Source organism: Schistocerca gregaria, chromosome 2, assembly GCF_023897955.1.
Source record: "Schistocerca gregaria isolate iqSchGreg1 chromosome 2, iqSchGreg1.2, whole genome shotgun sequence".
Lineage (NCBI taxonomy): Eukaryota > Metazoa > Arthropoda > Insecta > Orthoptera > Acrididae > Schistocerca > Schistocerca gregaria.
The window spans coordinates 353,298,335-353,324,340 of record NC_064921.1 but is presented as its reverse complement, the minus strand read 5'-3'; the positions used below and the strand labels follow the sequence as shown (position 1 = coordinate 353,324,340).

General features: G+C 44.8%; 1 protein-coding gene and 1 pseudogene across 2 annotated transcripts in view; one reads left to right on the top strand and one right to left on the bottom strand.

Moving 5' to 3' along the window:
- LOC126337043 (zinc finger protein 395) overlaps nt 1–26,006 on the bottom strand; it is a 495,494-nt gene that overhangs the window by 260,741 nt on the left and 208,747 nt on the right. The window lies entirely within an intron of this gene.
- LOC126337423 (5S ribosomal RNA) lies at nt 343–460 on the top strand (annotated as a pseudogene).

Here is a 26,006-nt window from a genome sequence, read left to right as displayed (position 1 = left end):
TGGCGACCGGCTCGTCAAAGTGCAATTCGTAACTGATTATTTTTCCAAAAATTTTAAAGAAACGTTTCATCTAAGACAAAGCATCTCAATTGATGCAAGAATGATACCGTGGTGTGGGCGGTTAAATTTTAAAGTTTCCAATGCGTCGAAAATTAAGAAATACGGTATAGCCTACTCATTCGGATGCTGTGTGACTCGAGTACGGGATACATTTCCCCATTCAAGATATATTCCGGTGCTGGACAGCCTTTAGTAAAAACAGTGATGGAACTATTGACACCTGCTAATGGAAATTGGCATCACCTCTGCATATATAATTATTATAAGTGTAGAACTTGCAGAGGCAACGGCCTTGCCGCAGTGGATACACCGGTTCCCGTGAGATCACCGAAGTTAAGCGCTGTCGGGCGTGGCCGGCACTTTGATGGGAGACCATCCGGGCCGCCATGTGCTGTTGCCATTTTTCGGGGTGCACTCAGCTTCGTGATGCCAATTGAGGAGCTACTTGACGTAGCGGCTTCGGTCAAGAATACCATCTTCCGACCGGGAGAGTGGTGTGCTGACTCTATGCCCCTCCTATCCGCATCCTCCACTGAGGATGACACGGTGGTCGGATGTTCCCGGTAGGCCACTCGTGGCCTGAATACGGAGTGCTATTAGAGCTTGCAGAGAATTTACTTGAAAAGAAAATTCGAGTTTGTGGAATGATACGGCAAAATAGAGGATTTCTGGAAGATTAAAGCGCGCAAAAGTCAATATGTTTGAAGCTTGTCATCAACGGAAAGGTGACATGCGGCCAGCGACAAGCGAATAAATTTGTACGAGACGTGCGAACGGTAAATTGTTAATTTATAGAAGTAATTTTGAAGGATAGCTCGTCCTTGAGTCACGGTACCTTCAAAACCTGAGCTCATGATAAGCCACACGTTTACTGAACTCTGGCGAGGGGCAGTGATACTAAACAGATACAAAGACGGCTCTTACATCAGAACATTTCGTTTAGAATGCTGTGACAAGGCTGATACCCAATGAACGTATCAGTCTTTTAACACTGCCTTGCTCTGCACAATAAGAATCTTAGTGCTTACCTGTTCGAAAGCAATAAAAACATCAGGCGTCAGCGGCACCGCAGCGTATTCGCTACACAGCAAGTAAGCGACTGCTCCGACTTCCGAGCAGGAGGACACGTGCGCACTACGCAGCCAGACTCGGGCGCCGGGCCATTACCGCACGTGCCGGTGGTCAGGCTGCAGGCACCAGGGGCGAGGGGCGCGCAGCAGGCTAATGTACTGACAGCGCAGCGGCGCTTCCCGGAACGCCTGCTAACCGCAGCTGGTAAAAAAAATACACCAGCGCACACTGGGACTGTCTGTCATGGCCGTGGGAGTGGAATATTCCCCGTTCTTTGATCTCGAGTTTCTTCCTTGCTGTTTTCTTTTTGCTGATCAGAAACTGGCAAATCTCTTTAGCAGGTGTAAACACTGAGTGACTAAGCGAATGCAAATCTACACCTGGCAAATTGACTGTCAGCTCTCTTTCAATGTGACAGGATACACTAAGGAGACAAAAGTCATGTATATCGTGTCGGATCTCCTTTTGCACGCCGTAGTGTAGCAACGTGACGTGGCGTGGACTCAACATGTCGTTGGAAGTCACCTAGAGAAATACTGAGCCATACTGCCTCTACAGCCGTCCATAACCGCGAACGTGTTGCCGATGCAGGATTTTGTGCATGAACTAAACTCTCGATTAAGTCCCAAAAACATTCGATAGGATTCAAGCTGGGCGATCTGGATGGGCAAATCATTCGCTGTAACTGCACAGAATGTCCTTCAAAACAGTCGCGAACAGTTGTGGCCCGGTGACATAATGCACTGTCATTCATAGCATTAAGTCCACGAACAGCTTGTAACCTTCCCCCAGTTTCGCACCGAACTATATTATTCGCACACGATGTTGAAGTTATATTTTAATTATTTTAGCATAATATATATCTTTTCTCCTTGTCATGAAACTCATTGTTGTCCACTTCCGTTATTGTGAAAACTACTAAATGATAAAATCTCCTTTCTTAAATGCTCGAATTTAATAATTACATCACTGAATTTATAAACATTTATGAACATCAAACACTGTGTGCCATTTAGGGCCTCGCTACCGAGCCGCCTCTCTCTCTCTAGCATCTCACACCCGACTTCCACCCACGGACTCCAACACTCGACTACTGCTTACCAACACGCACATCGTTGACTGCACTGCAGTCTTTGCTTAAACCATGTATGACCTCTGCATAGTGCATAATCGATACTACGTAAGGGTACTGTACCCTTACAAGCTGCAAATGGTCCCAAGTACCGAAGATATGGATTTCCAGTCAATGAAGGGTTCAGTTGGACCAGAGAGCCCCGTTCGTTTTCTATAAACACACCCCACATCATTATCGAACCACTACCAGCTTGAACAGTGTATTGTTGTCAACTTGTGTCCATGGCTTCGCGGGATCTACGCCGCACTCGTAGCCTACCATCAGCTCTTACCAACTGATACTGGGACTCATCTGACCAGGCCACGGTTTCCCAGTCGTCTAGGGTCCGACATAGCCGGCTACGAGCCCAAGAAAGGCGCTGCAGGCGAGTACGTTCCACATTGATTTCTGCGGTGATTTCACGCACTGTTGCTCCTCTTTTAGCACTGACAACTGTACACAAACGGCGCTGCCCTCGGTTGTGAAGTTACGGCCGTCGGCCACTGTGTTGTTCGTGGTGAGAAGTAATGCCCAAAATTTGGTATTCTCGGCACATTTTTTGACACTGTGGATCTGAGAATACCGAACTGCTTAACGTTTTCCGAAATGGAATGTCCCACTTGTCTAGCTCCAACTACCATTCCGCGTTCAAAGTGTGTGAATTCCCTTCGTACAGACACTATCACGTCGGAAGCCATTTGAGACAAATCACTCAAGTACAAATGGCAGCTCGGCCAATGCACTGCTCTTTTATACGTTGCGTATGCGATACTACCGTCATCCTGCATACCGTTATCCCATGACTTACGTAGGCTCAGTATAATACCCGGAACTGCGAAAAAGGACGCGATCGTGTCTCAGTGGAACATTACTGGTGAACTTCTGAAGTTACTCATTTTTTAAATACCAATGTTTAGCACTTGGGAACTGTACGATAAAGACCAAAGATGTGAAATCACGAACGACAATGAAATAGAGATTTGTCCGAAAAGCTCTGGGACATCGCTGATACAGAATTCACACTCTAGACGTTAGTGCTAAAAACAGTTGTACATACCTGAAGCCATGTCATCCACAGATCGAGAAATTTTCATCTGTATTCCTGCTCCTCAGCGTTGATCCCGCCTAATACGTCCGTTGTACTTAAGATTTGGAACATTTATTTTATTTGACTTTGCGGCCGGATGCCCTTCCTGTCGCGGCAATCGTCAGTTATCTGGCAGAGTGAAGTCGTGTGCGCCATTTTTCTGTGAACTGTGTGGGTGATCGAATTTTAACACACTATACGTCGTATAGTGTGGGCAGAAATGGTGGATCAGTCCAGCATTTATCTAAACGAGCGCGGGTTACCACCTAAAAACTGCACGCAGACTGGCCACGGTCGTCAATCAGCAGCGCGCGTTCCATCCAGGTCTGGCTCACCTGCCTCGTGGAAAACTGGAAATTTGTGCTAAGGTCCTATGGGACCAATCACCTGCCTCTCTCTCAAGCTAGTGCGGTGCGCGCTACGCTAACAGAACACGTCACACGCAAGCCAAAAATGACAAAGGAAAAACAACTGGGCCAGGCCCTTGTCTGGAACACAGTACGTAGTCTTCTCCGAGGACTTAGCGTTTAGTAAATGAGCCTGCAGCTGAAGCGGAAAAGCTGCTTTTACAGATTTCGAGTCATGACAGTGCATCAAAACAAACTACAGAAGATAAGAAGGTACGGATGGGAAACACTTAGCTATTTCGCTAAGATTTAGCAAAGATTCTGCACAGCACGAGTTCCACAAGTCCTTTGTGACTGCTAGTTTATGTTGTTTTATCAGGGTCTTCAGGAGCTGCCGGCTGACGATGGGAGTGGAGGCTCTTGTACGATGTGAGTCGCTGTCTGTTCCTCGGCAGAAAGTTCACAGGTAGCAATTTGTTGAGAACCACTCTTCTCCAATGTGGGGTCGCACCTCCCGTGACTCAATCATTAACGAAAGCCCGAAGCTGGAACACTGCAGATTTCTTCGTTGAGTCTAGTCTCAGATTGTTCATCGGCTGACGATACTGAACTTATTAATAACTTTTGAGGACGACCCAGCAACACAATTTCAAACGCATTCTTGATAGGAGCTGTAGCGTGTTGTACATGGGTATATCTGCATAATACCTCAAACTGCCTGGTGTACATTTGTCAGCGCAGGTAACCACTTTGGTGCGATACGCCTGATGGTGCCACTGATGGTTCTCGTGGTTCCGCTTACCTGTGTGGACACCGTTTCCGGAAAGAAAAGACCACGAATGTTACAAAAATCCACAGAATGTCACTCCTTATCCGTAAATAATCCTTTTCTGGACCCACCTGACGCTGATCACCGAGCTATACAGATTTTTGGCTACAGGTAACATCTGTCAAGTGCACATCACCGTCAGAGAAGTGTACACAACTGATTATTGTCGGTAAACTGGGGCGTTGGATCCTATAGTTGGGGTTTCCCCTATAATTGGATTTGTGGTGGCTGCGAGTGTGACCGGTAACATGTAAAGAGCGACGTCGGGGAAGGTGTCGGGCAGCTGCGCTGTGTGGCGTGGCGTGGCAGCGCCTCGCTACGGACGTGGTAACGGTGCGCCGCTCGGAGGAGGCCAGGACGTCGCGCTGCCGCTGGGCGCCACGCCGGCAGCGGCCGGGAGGCAATACACGACTCCTATCACGACAGCCTGGTTACAAGGCGCACCCAACGCTTCGCAGGAGCACTCTGTTCTCTGATGTGGATGTAGCGTGCCTGCGTCCACGATTCGGGATTTCATATCCTCTGCTACGCCTCTACAGAAAACGGTTTCTTGCCTGTGAAACAAATCTGCATCCTTTTATGAATCTTTCCGGATTTTGTTATTGGCCATAGTTATTATAAAGGAATGAATGGAACAATTCGTGGCGTAATTCTATGTGAAATATGCTCGGCCTAATTATTATTATTTTTTTTTTATAACGCATCTTTCATTTGCCCGACTTCCCATTGTAAGAGGCAACTTGAAACAAAAAAAAGAAAAAAAATCGAAAAAGAATACATACCTAAGAACCTAGGCCGTTTTTGAGAACAATCAACACCTGCTTTCGAATGCTGGCGACATCCCACCACCCCCTGACGCTTCTTTATAGAGCGTAGGGGAGCGACGCGGGAGACCCGCGATGCCTTACTAGGCAAGGTCCTAGTGGAGGTGGTTTGCCAGGAAAAATCCCTGACCCCGCCGGGAATCGAACCCGGGACCCCGTGCTCGGGAAGCGAGAACGTTATCGCGAGACCACGAGCGACGGACGCTAACATTACCAAATCTATAGTAACAAGACCGACCCCGCGCTGAAGCGGGACAAAGGCCCAAAGAAAATGATGTTGAATGTAAGAAGTCCACATACTGATCATTAGCGGTTGTTTCAAACGCAGAGAAAAACTTTTGGGCGAAATAGAACATGTTATTCTAGACGTTTACTTTATTTCCGTGAAAATCAACCCATGGAAGTTCTGTTCAGCAAATCCACGTCGCAGTCGCAGTCATTTCTTTCGTACAACCTACATATTTTCATGGAAGGTCGTGTTATTTCAGCCTGAGGAGCATAGTTTTCTGTATGACATTTTTGTCTCATGCCCTTCTTAAAATTAAGATGTCAAAACTAGTATCGCAAATATTTCTACGTTCATTCTATCACACGTATGTTGTACCAAATTATACAGGTATACAGGGTGCGCAATGCTACTTTTTTCATTCTTTGAAGAAAGCTGACATACATTAAAGTAAAGTACGTTGTAAGGGGCCGTCGCTTTTTATAGGGACCTGCCGTAAAAACGGTAGAACGAAAGGAAGTAATAGAGTTAAATGTAACACTTTGAGAACGTTTTATTCCTTCCAAATTATCACAACAGTAATGACTGAGTAATTCCACCTTCAGCACATAGAGAAGCTTCTGCGAAGGGATTGTTGGACCTGGCCAAGATTTCTTGGCTTTTCGAAAGCACGTGAAAGTCATTACCTCCATCGGTTTGGACACACCAAATTTTTGACATTGCCCCCCAGGAAGTATCTCTGCTGAATTGCGTTCCAAAGGTGAATCAACATGCTATTAAGCGGGCGTTCGTAATAATTTCTCTCACCAGCGTAAGTAAGTACGAAGGCTTTTCCTGCCAATGTCAGTTTCATTAAGATAATTTTGGTATTAAAGTGTGTCACTGTAGAACTGACCCCATTATTAAACGGACGTTTCTGCTTTGCTGGATGTCACTAGACAGTTCAAAGTCCAAAAGGGTGCGAGAGTAGCTGCACACTTTTGCCTGTGATACCCTCGCAGATGATTTGCAGGTAACACCGAATCCACAGCTTATATTTCGATGCAGGAAATCGTTGCCGATTCGCTTTTGTCTGCCAATCACCTGATGAGGCATCATTGGCAGTAGTGCTCCATACAGCCACCACTCCACAGGTATCAATGCTTCCAACTGCCCAATGAAAGTCAGTGAAGTCTAAACTTCTTCCTATAATGACACGGTAGCGTGCGAACGCGAGCAGTTTCGCCTTTTCCCGAGACACCGGACCACAATATTCTGTCCTTTGTCAAAGTCGCGTTAAGTCAGGGGATTTCCTCATTTGCGGTCCGAATCGTCGGCGTTAATTTCGTTTTTCCTTCGTGTATATTCTTTCCTTACCGCGTCATAATGCTTTCGGTCATCAGTGCGTATAATACGCACCGTCGCTCTGTTTAAAGACTACCCAATCGGGCCGACCGACCGCTGTATCACTCTTTGTCAATAGTGTCATATGGACCTGTATGAAGGAGTGGGGTCAACACACTTCCATCCGTTATCGGTTTAACAGACCTGGTGCATCTACCACGCCGTCAAGTAGTCCCTCTGTTGGAATCAGGAGGCTGAGTGCATCCCACTCCAGTCCTCTCACCACGTAAAAACCCCTGGCAGTGCCGAGATTCGAACCCGGGTCCGCCGCAAGCGAGGCACCCACGCTGACCACTCAGCTACAGAGGCGGTCATCACTGTATACCAATACATAATTGACGTGTGACATCATCGTTAATCTGCACCTATATAATCAACTGCCGCATGGAAATCATAATATAAAAAGTGACTTGACAATCAGGGTTACCAAATCACTCAGTTTATCCCGATTCTACCCGGTTTTAACGGCGTATTTCAATCCCCGGTTGCTAATTTATAAAACAGTGAAGATACAGACCTTTGAACTTCCATGTCACGTTGTTCTGTCATGTCAAGTATCATGTACCGGACTGAAATTGAAAATGGGCATGAATTGGCAGAGGGAAAGCAGGTTGGCAACACTTCAGGTGATCGTGATGCCTGATGTGTGATATCATGAAAAATCTTTCTAGAGATGACTACTCACAACTTTTGAAAAACGTTTAACATTTTTTTGCAATCCCTACTCACAATGCAGCTGCGGAAAGATTATTTTACTCATTAAATATATATTGGTCTGATGAAAGAAGTAGACTTTCTGTACAATACGTAAAGATTTGTTAAAAATCTCATTTTTTCTCAATACGAAGATAACATCAAATTCAAGAAAGAGATACTTGAGAATGCTGTGGTAGCGAGGAATACACTTTTGTAAAACTGTAGCTATTGTAGGTCACGTAAAGATAATTTGTAAAACCGCCTGGTTTCTTCAATTTGAAATATGGTAACCCTATTGATAATGTACCTGATTCCTTCGTCAGACTTAATACATCTTTCATAACGCCGACTGGGTATGCGCAACAGAGTAAAAAAACAAGGCGGAAAGTGAAGTGTATAGTATAGCGGAACAGCGCTGTGTGGTAAGCTTTCTTGTAAAGAAGAACGCGGAACCGGCTGGTATACAGGGAAGATCGGCAGCAGGGTGCAAGAACCAACGATCATTAGAAGCAAAAGTAAACGAATGGCAATAAGACTTTCAAAAGGGCCCAAAGAGTGAAACAGTAATTTTTGATGTAGAGACTGTCACTCCGCTCTATATTAGCCGACCTGCATCTTGCGAGACACGATGGTATGCCCTACTACCTACCATCGAAAGCATTATTAGTAATCAAACACTGCGAACAGAACCGAACAAATGGACATTGTTGAGGAAGCGTGTGTAGCTCCGGATGATGACGAGCGGCTGCCTGCTTCAGTCAGCTGGCAGTGCATGGCGAGGGGGCGGCCGAAGGCTGAGGGCAGGTAAGAATAGGAGCGGCGGGTATTTGCCAACCTCGGCGGCCAATTTGCGAAAGCCGCGCTGGCCGACAAACACCGACCGGGCTGGGCTGCGCTGCGCTCGGCAAATAGCGGCGTGACGTCACACGGCGTGACGCAACGCCGGCCACTGGGACACGCCACAGCGGCCGCCGCCGCCGCCGCTGCTGCTGCTCTGTTCTAGGAGCTGCCGCCCTTGTCCGCAATCACTGCACTTCTCTCGCTGCAAATGACTCTTCTTCGGTTCGTACCCGACATCGGAGTGCTAATGGACACAAATGACACTTTACCGCATGCGGATCCTCTTGTCATAGTGGCTCACGAAGCTATGAGGTTGCTTCTCAATAACGACCAACACCGTTTCTGGAGGGCTCGTGGTATCAAGTTATCATAACCTGTTCAAGGTTATTTTTACTTGAAGAAATTCATTTTATTGGCTTAAGCCGCTTTTAGTGAAAAATGATTGGCGAATAGATTTCAACACGACCTACAAAACAGAAAGAATACCACAAGAGAAAGTTTAAAATTATTTTATGTCATATCCAAGTTACCTTGGTCAAGAACAAGCACATTTAAAGCTCGAAGAAAACATCGTCCACAGGGCAGCATGGTATACAACGCACCACATATGTGTGGGAAACAAACCTACACTGAATCACTATGCAGCGTATAATTCATAGACATTCCTCTAAAAAACTGACCGACATACATTACATAAAGTAATATTACACATTCTGTACTGCTGTCATACGTTCTCCGCACTACATACCACAGATATGTCATAGGTTACGTTTACGCTGTGTTCTATACGTGCCGATAAAATGCAAAAACTGTGTAAATGATACTGGCACTCCCCAACAATGGTTAATGTAACATCAGCTGCACCATGAACTTTTCAATGTGTTCTCCATGTCTAACTTGTTTGTACGTGTGAATAAACTGCCGAGCTAGCGAGGATTGTAAAGATTCTGAGCTCATAATGTCAAAAACGTTAATCACTGATTAGTATCATAGAAATGTGATGAGTCGCAAAAACATATCTCTGACTCTGTGATGAGACCACAGAATAAAAAAGAAAGCCCCTTTCTGTGGTGTTTAAAAATCTAATCAAACTGTTTCAGGTTCGGTATTATTCGGCGACAGTATAGAGCATTGACGGCCGAACTCACGGAGTGATCTGTTTAGATAATAGTCAGAGAACACAGGAGACGACATTACAATTTTTAGAATCTGAAATGTATTTAAATAAGACCATATTTCACTGGGACTTTATTAAGAACGGACGTAGCAACTAATTACGTGGTTAAGGAGACAGGCTTAAATTTGTTTCTGAGCTAAGCGAATCAAATAAGCACGCATATCACTTTATCGATAATATAATAGAGGGACGTAGAATGTAGCAGCAGTACTTCGTTCTCTTCCTGTCTCTTGAGACAGGTGGTTTCTGTCGGCCCGTGGGGGTGGTGTCCAGTCCAGCACCGGCTTAGCGGCTGGTACCGCCGCCTGTAAGAGCCGCCTTCAGGATGCGTCACGGTCTGGTACGCCACCCGCCCCCATTCCGCGACCGGCGTTTCTCCACTCTTTGACAGTGGCTCTCCATTTCGTCCAGACATGCGACCAGCGAAACCGTACGCAACGCAACTATGGAGAGAAGGCGGTGGCAAGTGGCGGGGAGGGTGACGGGCGGCACGGGAGGGGAAGAGCGGAAGGGAGGGGAGCGCAGCGCCATGTGGGCCGCGGCAAGTGGATCAGTGTGTCAGCCGCGTCACATCCATACCACGCGTTCGCTTTCAGCCTTTACTGTTACTCTGCTCGTAGAGGCTGTAGCAGTCGTCCTATTTTCGATGCACGAGAGCGATCCGTGCTTTTTAACAGCTACTTGGAGGTAGGTAGCTCAGTTGCAGAGGCAAAATAACGAAAGAAGTGACGATAGCTCCTTCAGAGGTTATTCAGAAATATTTTGTAACAGCTAGGACCAAGCCTTAACTTTTATTAAAGATATGAAACGTTCCTCAGTATACCATCACATATTTTATAAAGATATTTGACATAGTTTTTTTACAGTGTAATCCGACCCTAACAACGCAAGCTGTGTTTTCGTTATGGACAGATTTTTTTTTCATTTGTTTTGATCTGGAACTTCCCAACCCACACTGGTCAGTACGGATGAGACGCTGTAACAACTGGGCAAGTAACACAGGATACGTCTTAGTGTTATTTAACGAGCTATCCCGCCTTATGCGGAGCTGTTTCGAGAATATTCAAATCAGGATTTTAACCCAGCTCCTTCCATACACGGGTCTGCCACTACTATGCCTCTTTCTGCATCGACGAGTGCCACGTGCACTGTGCGAGTCCGCGCGCTCCGTAATCGCATTTCCATCGCTCGGCACCCAAGTCCCTCTAATACGCATTATAGGAGAAAGAGGAAAAGACGTGAGTAACTCAGCGTAGTGTGTGCGAAGAAAACTAGCTCAATCAGAAATTCGTCTTTTGAAGGAACTAAATGTCATGTCTGCAATGAGATAGTTGCAGAAAAAGCGCTACCTCAAATAGACAAGAGTGCAGAAGTAAAATCCTACTTGATGGAACTGCTCCGAAAGTGAAATGGCAGAAAACCTACAACAGCATAAGAGGGCGAGATTTGAACTCTTGGCGAACAGTATCTCCAGCCCTTAACACTTTATGGCTTCAAATTGTGGCATCTCATTCGGTTTCATCTTCTGATATTAATGTGAACGGCAAGGAAAGTCATATGCAGGAATTTTAACAATCTAACTTCCATGCAATAATAGCTTAGTACATTTAAACTGTCACCGAAATCGAGTAAGCCTGATATAAGTGCTAATAATTTTAAGCTAAAGCACAGCATCAAAGATTTACAAGACGAATAACGCGATTTAGAACGTCGCCGAGGATGTCGACAAATTGTACAAGTACGAAGGGCAATCTAATTATCACCTCAAGGAATATTGCAAATTAATTTTATTTGTTCGTTAACAGATAAATTCCTTCGCCGTAGTACCATAGCACATCACTAGATGAAAGGAAAACCTTATTTCCACCTTACAAAAGAGTAGCTACCTGTCTTCACAAAGATCCCGGCGGAGGTTCGAGTCCTCCTTCGGGCATAGGTGTGTGTGTTTGTCCTTAGGATAATTTAGGCTAAGTAGTGTGTAACCTTAGGGACTGATGACCTTAGCAGTTAAGTCCCGTAAGATTTCACACTTTTTTTGACTTCACCAAGTAGCAAATAACCAAGACAAAATGGTAAAATGAAAGAGCCATAATGAATCAAATCAAAGTACGTACCTATGCACATAAAATATTTGGAGCGACTAAAATTGTTAAAGAATGACAATCACATTAAAAAAAACTGAAATCACGCTAGAAGTGTTAAGGCCGGCTGGGGATGCGCTAGTGCCCCACTGTGTCTCGTCTCTTCTAGCTGTGTGCTGCGGTATTGTGGCACAGAGTACAACCCGTACTAGGACTGCACACATACACTTGCAAACAAACAAAAATAATTGTGTTACTTAGATTTTCGGGGAGATAATTATAACTTCATGACTATTTCTCGTACAGAAACTCTAAACCTGATTAACTGAACAGTGATTTCGATCAGTCTTCCCGAACCGGGTGCACCCCTCCCACAAGGCTTCACAGTGCAAATTTGAGCTGTGAAGAGCGCGCTACAACCTGCACCACCGGAAAGTATCTGTGAAGTGTGGAGCGCCGGTCTCCGGCGACTGAAGCAGGAGGCAGAACCGCCCCGCCACCTCAGGCTATCGGATTCCTTCGCTTCCTGCCTGCGGTCGTGGGACGAGGACACGGCAGGCAGTCAGCATACTAGAACAACACAGCTCCCCAGGAGTCTCTGGACTGCAGCATTTTCCATCTCAACGGTATTGGGGGTCTTCCACATTTCTTTCACAGGCTTTTATTTTGAAGTGACGGAAGCAGAAAGTTGTCTTTGACCATCGGAAAGAGACATTTGAGTAGAAACAAATACGCGGAAGTCCCCATCAAGCCCTCGGGAGTGCTACACGAGTACAGTGAGTGCCCTGCACTGCCGAGCAAGTTAGTGTGCGGTACGGAGGGTGCCCCGGCCGAGTTCGCGAAGTGTACTCCTTAACTATCGCGTCTTAGGCAGCCCGCACTACGCGTCGGACGTTGGCGAATACTTCGCTTCTTGCGCGCGTACGCCAAAAATGATACGCCCTGTTGGAGATTAGAAATGAAGCGGGTTCGAATCTTATGCTCGGGCCTCATATTTCGCAAATCTCTCACATACGTGCTAACAGGCTTCTTTCGTTTCAGGTGTAGTTCTGCGAAGAAATGTGGCGCTCCGGTAGCTTCATACTCGTCGACTCGTTCTCTCTTACTGAAAAGTACAGAAGTGTAAGACTACTCGTGACTTAGTACAGAAGATGAGTACACGATCTTGCTTCTGTAAAGTAGCACTGATAAGGCGAAATGACCGATTGGTAGGATCATATAGCCTGTAACGAAGGTATGTTTTGTGGGACTATGGAGGGTGTAAGACGAAAATCAATTGATGCAAAGTAAACAATTGTAAATGTGTTTATTGGAGGAGGAGGAGTGGTAACTAGAATAAGTTTCACGCTGCAGCCCATGCTTCAGACGAAAATTACACCGAATGCAAACAAAATGGTTGTATTCTTGTTTATTCCACTTCCACCGCGAATAGTCTTACGTGCTGCGTCAAATGAAAACTGGACACAGAGCAACGTCACTGTTATATTCCCGCCAGAAAAAGGGCACTATTTCTGTATTCATTTGGTCACGCAACTTGTGTTTATGGGCTAACACCAAGTTGATAGCTTTTCATCCATTTCTGTAATTCATTTTAACAATGAATCACCATTTAGAGACTACATTTCATCCTCATCTCATGTTTTCTGGTACTGTCGTTACAGGCTCGGTAGTGCCTGGAGTGTGTATTTCGTATCAGCGTAATTATTAGACATTCTCTAAATAGATGTTAAATATTAAAATAAATTAACAGGAGCCTTCGAAAAAGTTTTATCTTCATAAATGTATGTACAAACAAAACAATAATCACGGCTATATTGGTATGTAGCTTGCTTCTGTAATTTAGACAGGTCGGTCATTTTGTGACATTACATCTTGCCCTTGAGAATGGTTATAAAGCAAAAATCAAAATTGTGTGAAACAGATGAATAGTATTTTGCAGTATAATGGCGGAAATTACTTTCAAAACCGTTACGCATGTAGTAGGAATGTCACGAGTCCGGGGTCATACTTGCGAACTCGTGCACTGGCTCTCCTTTCTGAGCGAGTCGAGTCCACTTGTACTCAACTACAGGCTCAAGTGACGAGAGGGCTACGGCGGAAACTCACTGGTCAAATCTACGAGCAACACGGAGACGGCGAGCTCGGAGATGAATTCACAGGACTCGCTGGCGTGTTTAAAGCGAGTATACGGAGCTAATTTCTGATCTCTAGTTTCTGCGAATGTTGAGGTCGGCCGGCGGTAGCCTCCGTACACATCCGACGTCGCTACTTAGTTCTTTGTACGTATCTGTAAGTGGCAGTTTTTCTGGTGCATTTTTTTTACGAAGTCTGCAATTAGAAAAACTGTGGTGATTTAATTCTTACAGAACGTACGAATTTTATCGTGGAAAAGATAGGAACTAGTGCTCTACGCATTGGCTAAAAATGCAAATAAGTGAAGCACGATACATGAAAACATATTGGTTTCATTTTTAATAGACTGCATTATTGTTACAGAACACTAGAGGGCAGAAACCAACAGTACCTAAACATTAACTTGAAGCAAATGAGGCGACCAATATTGTCTTTAATGTTCATTCCCATACTTTTTCTCTTAAAAAAGGCAGTGCGCATTGTAATTAATTGATGTTCGAATCAATTAAACGGTAGAAGGAAAATGTAAATGCTCGATTTAACATCTTAGTCCAAATGTTTCAACGAACCGTCGTTGTCCAGATCGAAAAGACTTTTTACTTTAGGAAAACCATGCTCGTATTTCAGCAACTTGGTTGCATAGTACCTCACGTGGGTGCTGGCAGATTTTCAAGAAACTGGTCGGCCCACATTCACTATAAACATATCGAGGCTACTCGGTAACCCGGTCGCTGCAAGGGATATATGAACCTGCGCCTAGTAGAATTTCAGCCCATATGGAAACCTGTGAAATGTGCAACCAGTATTCCTGGGAACTAGCTGCTCACTGAGTTAGGAACAACTTTAAACCTGACAGTCCTTGTCTACGTGAAACGCTCCGTATGCCTGCAGTGAAATGCTGTTCAGAACTGCTGAAGCCAGGTTAACACCGCCATACAAACGATTAGCAACGTAGACATCCTGTAGCCGGAAGAAGCGCGCCACCAATAGTCGCCACAATGTTCCACATACGCATACTCCACGCATTCTACTGGTTTTAACGTTTAAGCCCTCCTTTTCCGTCCTTCAAATGGTTCAAATGGCTCTGAGCACTATGGGACTTAACATCTATGGTCATCAGTCCGCTAGAACTTAGAACTACTTAAACCTAACTAACCTAAGGACATCACACAACACCCAGCCATCACGAGGCAGAGAAATTTTCCTTCCTTCATGTATACTCTGTCGTAGTATGAAAAATGATGTTATGCAGGGTCACCTTGTTTCTTATCACGTAAGTTATTTTAGGGTGCATACTCTGCTCTTTTAAAGAGTATCTCACATAACATACAATTTTATAATCCTCATATATCCTCCACTTGGCAACTGTGACAATGACATGCAGAATCACAACCAGAAAGAAAAAGGTTTTCCTATTTTAGTCACATCCAAGTCGCGCTAAGAGTAATACGAGGAGTTCGTACAGCTTGTCACTTGTATACATGGAGAACCTCTGGCCTTTTGGTTAGTATCATCATGTATCTTATGTACTTTACATGTACCCTATGCTCATCCGCTGTTTTGGACCATATTTTATTTTATAGTTGTTCTGAAGTACGCTCTATCAAGCAGAAGAAAAACAAGTTTTGAATTCCGTGTTTGTAATTTGGTTTTTGTGTTTTCCATTGTATTTTATGCAGGTTCGGTCATAAGTAAATTTTTGTGATTGTGTCCGAGAGAAAATGAAAGAAATTATGATTACTTCCGATTGTAAAAAACTACAGTTCTTGTTCGCGCATTGGAGTCTTCCTCGTCGGCGGTCACTACGTATAAGGTAAAACACCTGCCGTGTAAGTTGCAGAGTTCGAACGGGGAGATTAGTGGACCCTTCGACGATCTCTTCGGGGCGCAGCTTACAGGACACCACTGCGAAGACGCAAATCTACCGTGCCCCTCGGATAGGAAGTGCTCGGCCGTGCCGTATGATCTATTTCTCGTTGCGTGACAAGTACCAGGATACCCAGGCACTTGCTGGAGCTGTGTATTGCCTGTGCGCCAAAAGAAAACACTGTATGAAAGAAAAAACTGGAGAGGCGTTCTGCCTTATGCAGGACATCGTTTTATAACTTTGTTATTATCCAGACATGTTTCAAGGCTTTATGTGCTAAGTTTGGGGGGATTTTGCTCATTTTTGTGTGCCCCCCGCTACTACACCACACACACAAGCTAAGCATCTCAGACATAAACAATGTTTTAAGTCGGGAGCTACACGCGAACAAACACCTAAACAAATGACCACCACATAGATATTGCAAGTAGGCTGTTTAGGTTTTTATGTTGGTGACGCCACGTAGCCCTCTGTATGAAAATGACAGCTGCGCTGTATGCAGTCTATGGCTGGTTGGACTCATTGTTGGAATATTCGCTTGTGTAATGGTGGGCAGTTGGATGTCAACAGCACGTAGCGTTGGAGGCGAGCCGCCAGCAGCGGAGGATGTGGGGGGAGGGAGAGAGAGAGAGAGAGAGAGAGAGAGAGAGAGAGAGAGAGAGAGAGATGGCAGAGTTTTGAGAGGTTACTATAAGCGGACGATCTGGATGTGTGTCCGCCAGAAAAAGGAAATTTGTAAGGGTGGTTGTTATGAATTAATAGATATATATGATGACTTTTGAACATTATTAAGGTAAATACATTGTTTGTTCTCTATCAAAATCATTCATTTGCTAACTATGCCTATCAGTAGTTAGTGCCTTCAGTAGTTAGAATCTTTCATTTAGCTGGCAGTAGTGGCGCTCGCTGTATTGTAGTAGTTCCAGTAACGAAGATTTTTATGAGGTAAGTGATTCGTGAAAGGTGTAGGTTATTGTTGGTCAGGGCCATTCTTTTGTAGGGATTTTTGAAAGTCAGATTGTGTTGCGCTAAAAATATTGTGTGTCAGTTTAGTGATGATCAGAATAAGTAAAGAGAAACCTGACTGTGTACGTTGAGTTTTACTGAGCTGTTTGAAAATCAAATAACGTAGAAGTTTACCAGCACAGTCATTCACAATTTTTGAAAGGGGATGTTTCAATACAACATTACGTGAAATGGCAGGAGAAACCTTGTACTTTGCTTACAAGTTATACAAACTAGTGTGTAGCAGCAGGAAACGACAACAGCAAAAGAAATAAGCCCTTTAACACGTCAAAAACAAACGAGGCATGACCATAACATTAAGGAAAATCTTAACTAACAGGGAAAATAACGTGATGAACAGTGATTTCCAGTCAGAAGTTAACGGTAAAGAGAAAAATAGAAAAAGATTTTTTATGGTGATAAGTTCATATGGGACCAAACTGCTGACGTCATCGGTCCCTAGGCTTATACTACTACTTAATCTAACTTAAACTGACTAACGCTAAGGACCCCACACACACACACACACACACACACACACACACACACACACACGCACACACACACACACACGCGCGCGCGCGCGCGCGCGTCCGAGGGAGGACTCGAACCTCCGACGGGGACAGCCGCGCGAACTGTGTCGATTCATTGCTTGCGCAGATGACAAACAGTAGAATGGATGGTAGCTATCCAGCTACCAGCGTACATGACTAACAGTGTCATGGGAGTTAAGTAAACAAATATATTTATCTGTATAATTTCCATGTTTAATATAATATCAAAACCTTTACGCAAAGCGTAGACGAACAAGTATAATGCCTAAACTGAGTGAAGTGTGTCTTAACTCTATACCATATGTAAATTAATGTGAAATATTAGAACCTAATAATCGCTTTTTTTTGCAAATTCAAATAGTTTTATACAAAAATTCACATAATCCACACAAGAGTTGTAACAATTTTTCAAAATGAAAAGTTAACAAAATTATAAAACAGCGTCTTGCATGAGGTGGGATCCGTCTCCAGTTTTTTTTTGTTTCCAAGCACGTAAATATGAAGCCGAAAGGTGTCTGTAAGAACAGGTCACAGGCCGGGTGTACGCAGGCACCAGGTACTGTCATCACGAGTTGCAGAACGAGAACGAGCTGGAGCTGGAGGTAGCGGCGGCGCTGTGGTCGGTTTACGGACAGGACGGAACGGAACAGGAGCCGGGAGACGCCCACGGCCGAGGGCCGCGCCGCCTGAGTCAGCTGACTGTTGGGCACCGACAGCGGCGCTCAGCCCGCACAACCGCTACGGCCGCTTGCAATGCTTGCCGCGTCTCCAAATCAGCAGCCCACGCCGACACACCGCTATGGTACCGCCACTTGACCGTCGAACCTTAGCGAGCCGTCCTACACCTCGAGTAGTTTCAAGGCTTGACACCGTGTTGTGGCATCGTCTGCGTTTCAAGGTTAATATCGCATTGCTGTTGGTGGAGCACTCGTTCAATTGGACAACAGTAATTACTTCTTAAAATGACCATACTAGAGTTCGCCTGAAACGAGTGTACGCAACAGCGGAAAGAAACTCACGATAGTGCTCCAGTGCGTAATTCCTTTCTTATCCAGTGGTCGGCAAATCGCGGCTCACCGGCGGCATGCGGTCGACAAAGCCATTATTGTTTTCGTAATGAAACAAGGAAAGACACTAAGAGACTTTACGTGTCTTTTCAATCAGCTCTCTCCCTTACACACACTGTGGCAGCGCTCCGTTTGCATCAGTCCTCGTTTTGCCTCGGTACACAGAGCTTCACCTTATTTCCACTACATCGAATTTTTCATGCACCGATGTCAAACGTCACTAAATTTTGTTGACGTATTTATCAGTTTAAAATATTGTGATTTTTTTTCCTTTTCAGCGTTTCTGGCAGTTGAAATTTCCATCCAATGTCAGATCGTGTGCAGCTGAGCTGTTGTCATACAGTCTTATCTAAATGGTTTAAAACAGGTTACGCCATCGTTTAGGTCGTTACAAATTTTCTCCTGATTTCCTCGACTTCTCCACTGCTATGTCGAGAAGATTGCGCTCCATCTATGACATCAAAAATTATTGACACAAAACGCTGTAATATCCTCAGTGTATCGTGTACTCATAGCCGGCCGAAGTGGCCGAGCAGTTCTAGGCGCTTCAGTCCGGAACCGCGCTGCTGCTACGGTCGCACGTTTGAATCCTGCCTCGGGCATAGATGTGTGTGATGTTCTTAGGTTAGTTAGGTTTAAGTAGTTCTAAGTGTTTCGAATAATTTTTCTTTCACGCTTTTGTGAGATTCATTTTGGCGCATATTTTATACTGTGTGTAAATCTTTCCTCCATTTATACAATTCAAGTTCATATTTTACGAAACGAAACTGGCTTTGCAGACAGCTTAACTTCAAGCTCTTTCTCTCTTTTTCGTTTAGCCAAAATATTTACAGCCTTCCTTTGCACTGGAAGCTATTACTTTCCGTGACTTCCTGTTTTGGCTAGGGAGGTATTTTTACTCTGAAGAATCAACACGCAAACCACAATTCATCGAATCGCCGGAGTCGCTTCTTCTTTGTAATGTTTCCATAGTTTCTAACAAAATGCCGACATCATTCGAATGAATGTCCAAGAATTAATTAATAAATAACACGAATGTAGGTCTGTAGCAGAAGTAGATGATTTCGATTGCAAACCACGTTCATCTTATTTAATTTTTGCGAGATTGAAAATGGTTAATTGGATACCATATTACTGTGAAATTCGGAAACCATCACTAAGACATATGCTATTAGCAAGCATATACGAAGAAAACAGAAAGTAAATTAATTCAGTTTTATCTCCATTGTTCATGCTTAGAGATACCTCCATTGTTCACGCTTAGCGATACTGCAAAGGCAACTGCTATTTATTGTGGATAATAAATGATTTGCAAATTCTAGCGAACAGTAACCGCGAACTACTGTGTCAGTGAAATTATAAATAGAAACTGAAATTCTCTTTGCCGGCCGGAGTGGCCGAGCGGTTCTAGGCGCTACAGTCTGGAACCGCGAGACCACTACGGTCGCAGGTTCGAATCCTGCCTCTGGCATGGATGTGTGTGATGTCCTTAGATTAGTTAGGTTTAAGTAGTTCTAAGTTCTAGGGGACTGGTGACCTCAGAAGTTAAGTCCCATAGTTCTCAGAGGCATTTGAACCATTTTTTTTTTTTTAATTCACTTTGAAACTTCCGATCGCGTTGTGCAGTGTTGTCGGTTTGTCGATGTGCCGTCAATCAAGGGAATGCATCCACTGTGTTCCGCATATTCTGTCTGCTGCAGCTACGGCAGGGGTGTACATTTCTCTCCAGTCGCCAGACGAGCTAAGAATCTGGCAATTTTCAAACTTTTTTTTAAATAATTGCAGTGTGTCTCAGCAGCTAAAATTTTGACAATTTTTCGGTGTATTCGTTCTGTATAAAGATTTCAGGGCAGGTTTCGATATGTGAGATTGAACTGTTCCTTTGTTAGACATATTCTTCCACTGTAATTCACTGCTTCAGTTTCTTCATTTTATATCATATCAAATTCCAGCTTGCTGACATTTACTACAGTGCTGCGCTTTCCTGTGTACAAGTAATACTGTTTTTTTTATTTATTTTTCGTATCTGAAGCTCATAGCCCAACCAAGTTGTGTGCGTGTGTTCTTAGGAACATATGGCCCGCGAGCAAGGCGTAGCATAGTTGACAAAGTACAGCTTGGAGTAAGTGCGGCGTAGAAGTGCGTGGCAATGGACCAGGCCGAGTGGTTCGCCTTGCTAAGCGCCGGCGCCCGCGCGTGCCCGGCGGGTGACGGTCGCGACACACTTGCACAGCTCCTGCCTGGCCCTCACGCATACACTGATCAGCCACAACATTAAAGCCACCGACCTACTGCCGATGTAAACCCGCCCAGGCGATAGCAGCGCCACCTGGCAGGAATCACTGCTTGTCAGGCGCAAGCACGGTGCATGAAGTATCAGTGAGCGTGCTGTCCGTGTGTAGTAGGAGGGAGGCGAGCGATCGATCGAGGGCAGATTGTGATGGCCCGGGGGCTCGACACGAGCATTTTGGAAACTGCACGACTTTCGGGTGTTCGAGGAATGTTGTTGTGAGTGTCCCCAACACGAGGCGAAACCAAGTGCAGATGTCGTGGGGTTGGGCGGCCACCTCTCATTACAGAGTCGGACGTCGTAGACTGGGCAGACTGGTAAAAGAGCAGAGGCGGCGAGCTCAAGTGGAACACTGTACTTAAATTCTCGACAAATGAACGCACAGTGCTCAGATACCTCCTGGGTGACAATCTGAGCAGTTCTCTTAGGTTGTTCGCATATGATGCTGTAATTTACCGTCTAGTAAGGTCATCCGAAGACCAGTTGCAAAGCGATTTAGAAAAGATTGCTGTATGGTGTGGCAGGTGGCAGTTGACGCTAAATAACCAAAAGTGCGAGGTGATCCACATGAGTTACAAAAGAAATCCGTTGGAATTCGATTAATCGATGAATAGTACAATTCTCAAGGCTGTCAATTCAACTAAGTACCTGTGTGTTAAAATAACGAACAACTTCAGTGGGAAAGACCACATAGATAATATTGTGGAGAAGGCGAGCCAAAGGTTGCGTTTCATTGGCAGGACACTTAGAAGATGCAACATGTCCACTAAAGAGACAGCTTACACTACACTCGTTCGTCCTCTGTTAGAATATTGCTGCGCGGTGTGGGATCCATACCAGGTGGGATTGACGGAGGACATCGAAAGGTTGCAAAAAAGGGCAGCTCGTTTTGTATTATCACGTAATAGGAGAGAGAGTGTGGCAGATATGATACGCGAGTTGGGATGGAAGTCATTAAAGCAAAGACGTTTTTCGTCGCGGCGAGAACTATTTACGAAATTTCAGTCACCAACTTTCTCTTCCGAATGCGAAAATATTTTGTTGAGCACAACCTACATAGGTAGGAATGATCATCAAAATAAAATAAGGGAAATCAGAGCTCGAACAGAAAGGTTTAGGTGTTCGTTTTTCCTGCGCGCTGTTCAGCAGCGAAATGGTAGAGAGAGAGTTCGATGAACCCTCTGCCAAGCACTTAAATGTGAATTGCAGAGTAATCATGTAGATGTAGAAACATGGGCCTCCGCTGCGGACGACCTATGCGTCTGCCAATGTTAGCTCAGTTGTCTGAAACTTTCGGCTATTAGATTAACGCAAACAATAATACTTTAATAGTTCATTTTTTGCTGTGTTTTTCTATCTTGGCAGACTAAACACGACAACTGTCTTCGCCTGCTTCATTGTGTTTGTAGCTGATGCAGCCACAACTGGTGTGTAGACGGCGCTAAGAGGAGGTCATACGTATAAATGTTTACCTTTCAGCTTGGTTCGCATTGCCACTTCAACTGAGTACGTTTCCTCCCGCACAGCGCTGTATTTGCTCTTCTGCGTTCCCGATGCTCTGCCGAAATTGGCAAATACACATATTCTGACGCAATAAATGGAACTAATAATTGCCAGAGTAACCGAGCAGTCGCATGCAACCCATCCGGCAGGTATAACTTTATCTATTAACAGCGGCAATACCATCAGACGACTCATTTCAGCACTCGCATGCTGTCATCCAAAACGGTGTGTGTGTGTGTGTGTGTGTGTGTGTGTGTGTGTGTGTGTGTGTGTGTGTGTGTGTCCGTCCAACTAGCAGATTAGAGAAAAGAAATATCTCGAGACATCTATACAGTGTCATCACGTCCTGACCCTACGCATAACGAATATTTAATAAAGGAACAATTCCAGTAAGCGGCGTTATGCTGGTGAGGGCGGCACAATTCGGAGATCACACAGACTCAAACTAAGGCTGGTGCTGAATTGTCTCGCACTGGACCGACTCATTTGTGCTTCGGCGTTACCGCACAAACGCGCGGCTACCTGCAACTGGCGTTGCTTAAGCAGCAACCTAGCCTTGACGCGGCTGTTGGCGAAAGACGGATCCAGCCGGCACTTGCTGTGTAACGAGGTGAGGCGAAGCGAGCTGAAAGGAAAAGTAGCGCAGGGGTTTCTCCTGCCGGCTGGAGGTGCAGGTAGGTGTGGCGCCTGCGGAAGGCCCCAGCGGAAGTGTAATCAGCTGGTTTCCTGGGGCTCTGCGCCTGCCGCTGCGGCCGCTGCCCGTGTCTGGTGCGGGGCGGTGGTCACTGCCACTGCTGTTGGGGAATACGAAGAGAGCTGACCGCGTCGTTTACAGTCGGCTGGTTCTCTTGTACACGGAACCTTCACTTGCAGTATCAGAGGGAACAGGATATGCTGTATATGCAGCGTTAATGGGTATAAGTGTAAATCTTTCTCGTGTTGACTGAGGACAGCGTACTGAACAACATCACATCAGTGTGTACGTCATTTGCAGACTAATACGTTCATAGGTTGGTTAGTATTTCCAAGTACATGTGGCAAGAGCAAGTCATTAATAGTTATTTTCACCTGGGCAGCAGGAGTGCACGTGTGGACACAAAATGGTTAGTCTACACTAAGAGTGGTGCATTATGACTGTGCCGAATACATCAGGTCGTAATGTTAGTGATGTGTCTGTGGGAAGACTGTTCGACGCAGAGAAAAACCAGCCAACACACTGACTTTTGCACGTATTAAGGTACCATATATAAAAATATCTGCACTTATATCCATCAAATTTTATAATTTTTTTACTTCGACACAGCGTTTCGTTGATTGGTGCGATTTTTTGCTATCTCTATTGCTATTACCTTTTTGGTTTGTATCGGAGCCGGCGTTTAAAGTTGAGCTGTATTGGTCGAGTGATGATTTCGGCATCTTGTTTCGTTAGTTCTCACGACTTTTGGCTTTTTGTACTACTATCGGTTTTCTGCTTTTTGTTTAGGTATCGGTGTTTAGTGTTGGATCATCGACAAATTATGTTTTCAATTCCCTCTTGATAGTTTTAATACTAATTAAAATAATCTCTCGTACTAAAATTTGGTACCGAAGCCTGGGAAGAAAAGAACAAAGGGAAAGATCAAGTCCATGGAGAAGATTTTCGAGAAACGTAAAGCTCGAAAAATCACGAACACTTACTTTCAACTAAGCCCAGCAAACAGACAAGGCGCAGGCAATTTAGGAAACAGATTTAGTTGCTTATTGCCGTTCATTTATCTGTATCTCAAAACGAAATGACGTACGGAAGACTAGCCGGAGTGTCTCACAGGCAACCTCACAATTTGTCCCCTAATAACGACGACAGTGTGCCCTCAATTCTTTCGGAAACTCTGGGCTTCGCACAGCTCAGAGCCGTTCTGATTATGGAAGTATTGACATCAGCATAATGTGAAGACATTGTTTGATGTAACATAAATATGGAAATAGAATCATACTAGGAAAAAATGTAGCCTACTCTACAACACTAAACAGGCTAAAACGTAGAAATGTTGAACAAAAACTTGTAAATATCATACATTATTAAATAATTTACTTCGTTTTTTTATTTAGCCGCAATAGCAAGCAGGAATGCCACTCCGTATCTTAGCTAAACTTTCGCAACCGACAAAAGTTAGTATTAGAAACGCACTTACAAGGAGCATATCTGTTGAGTAACATATCTAAAAGTCAGACAAGTAACCTATTTACAACGGGAATCCAATTATACTCTGAGAGACTAGGCTCATGTGCGGCATTTTCCGAGGACTGGACGACAATGAACAATGGGAGGTGGATGACCGGCTAATGTACGCTAACACGAGACGTAATGTGTTAGCATCGCAGGGTAGTCTCTCATTTCCTTAGGTAGCGATTCGCGATCCCATGTTCAGAATGGCGCTACACTGACGGAAGAGCGTTTCTTCTTCAAACTTCAGAAGCGCAGTGTAGATGTTCGAAAGATTCGCAGAATGCAGCCACATAAATGCATCAAAGCAGGCCTAAATTCGACATATCTTACGTGCTGTGAATTGTAAAGGCGAAGAGAGAGAGAGGACGAAGCTAACAAGTCAGTAGCGTTCCTGAATTACGCAAAAGTAATTCAAACAAGACTGGTCGTGTCTTTGAAAAAACATTGTGTTAAGTGTGGTTTTCGACCCATTCCAACTTCATTGCCTTTCAGCATACGTGAAGGCTGCTCTGCGTCTACGCAAGGCTAGTTTTATCGGGTTCCTTGGAACCTAACTAACCTAAGGACAGTACACATACCCATGCCCGAGGCAGGATTCGAACCTGCGACCGTAGCGTCGCGCGTTCCAGACTGAAGCGCCTAGAACCGCTCGGCCACAGCGGGCGGCTTAGCATATGTCAGTCACACTAATCAGCACTGAAGGCTGCTATGTGGAACAAGTGTTACACAAGCTTACAAGAGTGAAGCAGATCTGCGACTGCCGAAAACGATACTGGACATCACACGAAGCATCACAAAATGAAGATTTTTGGCCTTCACCTATAACTACTGGAATCGTGTCGTAAGGAATCAGTCCAGCTCAACTTTGTGCTTGGCTTTATAAACAGAGATAGAGGGTTTTGTTGAATTCTGCATTGAGATCCTGTTCTTAATCTAGTGAAATATCACAGAATAACGTGAGATCCTGTTCTTCGTCTTACCCCTGAGGGCTACCACAGGTACGCCTTGACGGGAATTTCCTGTGCTAGACAATAGCACTTATACGCTGAGGTAACATGTCATGCGCTAGTGATATGCACGGGTACAGATACAGGTAGTACCGTGACGACATGGTATAAAAGGCCAGTCCATTGGCGAAGCTGTCATTTGTATACAGGTGATTCTTGTGGAAAGGTTTCCAAAGTGATTATGGCCGCGCGACGGGAATTAACAGACTCTGAACGCGGAATGGTACCTGCAGACAGACGTATGGGAAATCCTGTTTCGTAAATCGTCAGGGAATTCAATATTCCGGGATACGCAGTGTCAAGAGTGTGCCGAGAATACCAAATTTCAGGTATTACCTCTCCCCACGGACAGCACAATGGCCGACGGCCTTAACCTAACGACCGAGAGCAGCGGCACTTGCGTAGAGTTGTGCTAACAGACAAGTAAGACGGTGTGAAATAACCACAAAAATCAATGTGGAACGAACGACGAACGTATCCGTTAGGACAGTCGGCAAATTGTGGCGTTAATGGGCTATGGCAGCAGACGACCGACGCAAGTGCCTTTGCTAACAGCACGACATCGCGTGCAGCGCATCTTCTGGCTTCGTACCACATCTCTTGGTCCCTAGACGACTGTAAAACAGTGGTCTAATCAGT